The sequence below is a fragment of the Enhydra lutris genome, unplaced genomic scaffold, assembly GCF_002288905.1.
Source record: "Enhydra lutris kenyoni isolate GAN:26980312 unplaced genomic scaffold, ASM228890v2 scaffoldscaffold31, whole genome shotgun sequence".
In the NCBI taxonomy this organism is placed as follows: Eukaryota; Metazoa; Chordata; class Mammalia; order Carnivora; family Mustelidae; genus Enhydra; species Enhydra lutris.
The window spans coordinates 14705065-14711064 of record NW_019154115.1 but is presented as its reverse complement, the minus strand read 5'-3'; positions in this window follow the sequence as shown (position 1 = coordinate 14711064).

Sequence of the window (6000 nt, the reverse complement as noted above, 5' to 3'; positions counted from 1 at the left end):
GAAATTTGTCCCATCCTACTCTTGGAACTCCCAACTCTTCCTATCCTGCCCAGCTGTAATCAAATTTCGGCATATTCTGTACTTAATTTTTATGTCCATTGTTTACTCTGTCCCTATTCCAACGTAGCTTCCATGATAACAAAGACCTTTGTGCTTTCTTCACAGATACACACCCAAACTTCTAAAACAATGACTGGCACATGGAGGGCAACTCAACAAATACTCATTGAAGAAATCAGTGATGCCTTCCATACTCCTTCCTCTCCCCCCTGCCCCACCCACCAGCCAGTCATTGTTTTAGAAGTTTGGGTGTGTATCTGTGAAGAAAGCACAAAGGTCTTTGTTATCATGGAAGCTACGTTGGAATAGGGACAGAGTAAACAATGGACATAAAAATTAAGTACAGAATATGCCGAAATTTGTCCCATCCTACTCTTGGAACTCCCAACTCTTCCTATCCTGCCCAGCTGTAATCAAATTTCGGCATATTCTGTACTTAATTTTTATGTCCATTGTTTACTCTGTCCCTATTCCAACGTAGCTTCCATGATAACAAAGACCTTTGTGCTTTCTTCACAGATACACACCCAAACTTCTAAAACAATGACTGGCACATGGAGGGCAACTCAACAAATACTCATTGAAGAAATCAGTGATGCCTTCCATACTCCTTCCTCTCCCCCCTGCCCCACCCACCAGCCAGTCATTCATCAGATCCAGTTACTTACACCACCCCTCCTCTAGAGGGCTCACTCCACTCCAGCCACACCCATTGCTCAGGCCTGCATCATCTGTCACCTGAGCTCCTTTCCTTTACTGTCTTCAGGACCAAATCTCTCCTGAACACTTCCAATACTTTCCCTGAATTCATTTGCACAGTTACCTCTTACCATGCTGAGTTCCCAGACTTCAGTCAGATCCTCTTGCCCATATGATAACTCCTTAGCTTGACTCCTGAGGTCTTCTCAATTACCCTTCCAGTCTTACATCCCAGCATCTCTCCTCCCCTCCCAGGATCCCTTTCTACAGTTCCTCTTCCTGTCAGGTAAGCTTACCTTCAGTCATTCAATGGCATGTTACCCTTATCTTCTTCTGCTTTAGCACATGCTGTTCCCTCTCACTCAGTCTTTTTTCTGCTCTCCTGTCTGTTTTCCAGAGCCTACTTAATGCTTCGTAGTCTGGATCTGTGGTCCTTATTAAACACATTGGCCCTGCTGTGCTCAAATAGCTGCTTTCCACATCCAACAAGGAACTCTGGCCAATGGGTATATTTTAGAAGATATTGCAGGGAGCTGGGAATAAATGCTCTGCTTAAGGTGGGGGGAAATGAAAGTACCTAAAATGCTGTGAAGGATTAATTTGATCTCCTTCTTAAGGGATTTCTAACCCTCTTGGCCTAAAGATACCTCCCCATCTGACTTCCCATAATACTTTATTATCTGTGCCACACAAATGACAGTTTTTATGTATTGCCCTATGATGGCTTTTTTTTTTTTTTCTGAAACCCCAAAGACATGCATGGTCCTATGATGGCTTCTTAAACTATTCTTGTAAACAATTTAATCACGTATTGCCATTTTATTTCTCATGTGTTTATTTTTGCTTTTTTGCCCTCTGTAAGGTCAGGAACCATGGCTTACACTTCTGACTATCCCTTAGGATAACTATCAGAGCTCCTTATACAAAGCAAGTGCTTGTTAACGTTTGCAATGACAAGTAAAACTATCATTACCTCCTGGCCACCACATTGGATGCTAATGGGGGGGAAAACTGCCTGTGTTTTCAACTGTGCCATCTATACCTTTGGAAATCCCAAGTCTGAACCTTGATGGTCCCATTTTACAAATTTCCTTTGAATTAGGATTGTATAAGCAAGCCCAAATCCCACTTCAGGCTAATCTTCATGCTGGTGATTGACAATCCTCCAAGGGACTAATTTTTCAGAAACACCACATGCCTTGCTTGTGTCAAGCATTAGTCCCAGGCTCCTCTTCTCCCTGCCCTCTACCAAAGCCCAATAGGGACTTTTGAGGAGTAAAAGTAGGAGAAGGGAGTGAGGAAGAGCAGAAAAGGGCAGTGGCAGGCATGAGTCTGCTGGATGCAGGTTCAAATCTCAGTTCTACCGTTTCCTAGATGTTTGATTCAGGGCAAAGTGTTTAAGCTTTTTGAGTCTTGATTTATCCTCAGCTTTTAAGTGATGAAGAATTTGTGTCCACACTCCATTTATGAGGATTAAATATAAAGCATCTAAAATTGTGCCTGACCCATGGTAGACACCTAGTGAGTGAATGGCACCTGATACGTGCTGCTTTTTTGAGTTTCCAAAGTGTGACTACAGTCATGACAACATTTATTACTCATAATAACCCTGTGAACCAGGTAGGGTGCAATTACTGTGCCTCTTTTATAGATGAATAAAAGGAGGTCTGGAAAAGTTAACTGGCTTTCTTAGCATTACTCAGAAATGTCATGACTGAAGGTCGCAAATCCGAATCTTCTGTTTTCCAAACCTGAAACACTCTGATAGATTATGCTTGATATAAATAAAGCAATGTCTTTAAAGTACTTAGAGACTGAGTGGTAAAATATTTTTACATCAGTTGCAGGTACAGCATGGTATGTTCTGTTGTGGTTTTTTGGGGGATTTTTTTTTTTTTCCTGGAGGGAGAGAGAAGGTTGGGTGGGGGGTGGGGGCAGAGGAAGATGGAGAGAGAATCTTAAGCAGACTCCATACGCAGAGCCTGATGCAGGACTTGATCTCACCACCCTGAGATCATGACCTGAGCTGAAATCCAGAGTCACAATGCTTAACCAACTGAGCCACCCAGGTGACCCCAGCATGGTGTGTTCTTTAATTAGATCCCTGTATTTAATCAGTTCATTTTATAGAAACTCATAAATGGCTATTATCTTTGAAACAGAAGGTTTCTTTTTTCCTTTCAACACCTTATTCTGTAAGTTTTGTCACCAACCCAACATACAATAACCTAATGCATTTTTTATTTTCTTAACAAAAATGTAAGGAATTTCTTTATAAAAAGTAGCTGAAACTTTTTTTTTTTTTTTTCCTGAAGCGGGTCTCCAAGGAAGCAAAGAATTGCCAGACAATTACTTTCTTCCCCCTCCATATAGGAGGCAAAATGTAGTCTTATTAAAATCCTGAGAATGAATTCACTTAAGCTCCCCACTGCAGGATGTTTTTCTGACAAGTTCTGTCTCGAAAAAGTATGTTGTACAACTAATTAAGAAATTATTTTGACAGGGTGAATGTTTTGAAGCTCTGTGTTGTACACAACCTAATATAATCTAATTTTCTCCCAGTGAAACAAAATATGTGGATTAAAAAAAAAAAAGCTTGGTCAGATAATATCAGTAATAGGAGAGCCTCAATTTCAGCTGAGAATTCAAGAAGCAGCCAGCCAATTTGTCTAGGGAAATTTGCTCTTGGCTAAGATGGTATAAAAGGTCTTACCCCTGGGCAAACCATTTATTTTAAAAGTTTAGAAAAAAACATTTTTTTCATTGATTGAAAGATTTTTCAGAGTTACCATTTCTGTGTGAGAGGATGCAGGATGGGACGTAAATGGCTTGCTATTTAGAGGAATAGCAAATTCGGAATGTTTTAGGGTATTTACAATTAATCTCCATTCTGGGTTTTAAGCATATTCTGGGCTTGATGCATATTCCAAGAAAGATGGTAGCTAAGTCAGGAAATCTATAAATCCCTAGCTGACAAACCATCCTAATTTTTTTGTGTGTGCTTGTATATACGTATGTATGTATATGTATATATGTAGTGTGTGTATATACCTGTGTGTTTATGCAAATGACCCCAATAATCTAAAATCTTTATTTTTCCCTGTTGCTTTTGTGACTGTTTCATGGTGCTTTTAGAGTGCAGGTGAGAAGACATGTGATAAGATGAATACTTTAACAAACAAGTGCTACCTATAAAATGAATTTTTATATTAAAACTTTTATAATTTTCCTTATAAGAAATAAATTCTAGAAGTATGTATGTGTGCACGTAGGGGAGTTATCCTAAATTTTACCTAATAGTGCAAAGAGCAATGAAAATCCTCATACACAAATGAAAATAACACTCCCTGTCAAAAGCTATTAGGCTCTCAAAATTATGAATACAAAATAGGTGAGGATATTTTCATGTTTCAGAAGGAATGAGTAAACCTATTTAGACAGGCTATTCTAGGTCTTCTTCTATGTTGTATAGGACACTGATTCCTAAATACCAGTAAATCAAATGGAATGTTTGTTTGTTTTTTCAAGATCTATTTATTGGGGGCACCTAGATGGTTCAGTTGGTTAAGCATCTGCCTTTTGCTCAGATTGTGATCTCAGAGTCCTGGGATAGATCCCCATTTAGCTCCCTGCTCAGCGGGCAGTCTGCTTCTCCTTCTATCTCTGCACCTTACTCCTACTCATTCTCTCTGTCTCTCATATCTCTCAAATCCTTTTTATTTGAGAGAGAGAGAGAGAGAGAGAGAGAGAGTGACCTGGAGGGGATGGGGAAGAGGGGCAGTGGGAGAGGGAGAGAATCTTAAACAGACATCCCCCTGAGCACAGAGCCTGATGCGGGTCTTGATCCCACAACCCCAAGATTATGATCTGAGCTGAAACCAAGAGTCAGATGCTTAACTGATTGAGCTACCCAGGCACTTCTCAAATGGAATGCTTCTTATCTTTTAATTTTTTTATTCATTTTTTTAAATTGTGTTATGTTAATCACCATACAGTACATCATTAGTTTTTGGTGTAGTGCTCAATGATTCATTATTTGTGTGTACAACATGTGCCCTCCTTAATACCCATTACTGAGCTACCCCATCCCCCTACCCCTGCCCCTCCAAAACCCTCAGATTGTTTCTCAGAGTCCATAGTCTCTCATGGTTCATCTCTCTCTCAAATGGAGTGCTTTTTAAAAATACCTGTACCACAAAAAGTATCATGTCATCTGCGAAGAGAGAGAGTTTGACTTCTTCTTCGCCAATTTGAGTATCTTTTATTTCTTTTTTATCTTTTATTTCTTTTATATCTTTTATATCTTTTATTTCTGATTGCTGTTGCTAGGACTTCTAATAATGTGTTGAACAATAGTGGCAAGAGTGGGCATCCTTGTCCTCTTCCTGATCTTAAAGGAAAAGCTTTCAGCTTTTCCCCATTCAGAATGATATTTGCTGTGGCATTTTCATGGATGGTTTTTATGAATTTGAGGAATGCTCTGTCTATTCCTACACTCTGAAGAGTTTTAATCAGGAAAAGATGCTGTATTTTGTCAAATTATTTTTTTGCATCAATTGAGAGGATCATATGGTTCTTGTCTCTTCTCTTATTAATGTGTTCTGTTGCATTGACTGATTTGCGAATGTTAAACCACTCTTGCATCCCAGGAATAAATCCCACCTGATAGTGATGGATAATCCTTTTAATGTACCATTGGATCCTGTTGGCTAGAATCTTGTTGAAAATTTTGGCATCCATATTCATCAGGGATATTGGTCTGTAATTCTCCTTTTTGATGGGGTCTTTGCCTGGTTTGGGGATCAAGGTAATGCTGGCCTCAAATAATGAGTTTGGAAGTTTTCCTTCTGTTTCTATTTTCTGAAACAGCTTCAGAAGAATAAGTATTATTCCTTCTTTAAATGTTTGGTAGAATTCTTGATGGGAATCCATCAGGTCCAGGGCTCTGGTTTTTGTTAGGTTTTTGATCACTGCTTTAATTTTGTTACCGGTTATTGGTCTGTTCAGATTGTCAATTTCTTCCTGTTTCAGCCTTGGTAGTTCATAGGTTGCCAGGATGGCATCCATTTCTTCAGATTGCTTAATTTATTGGTATATATTTGTTCATAATAATTTCTAATCACTAGCCATCAGGGAAATTCAAATCAAAACCACATTGAGATACCACCTTACATCAGTTAGAATGGCATAAATTCATAAGGCTGGAAACAAAAAATGTTGGAGAGGATGTGGACAAAGGGG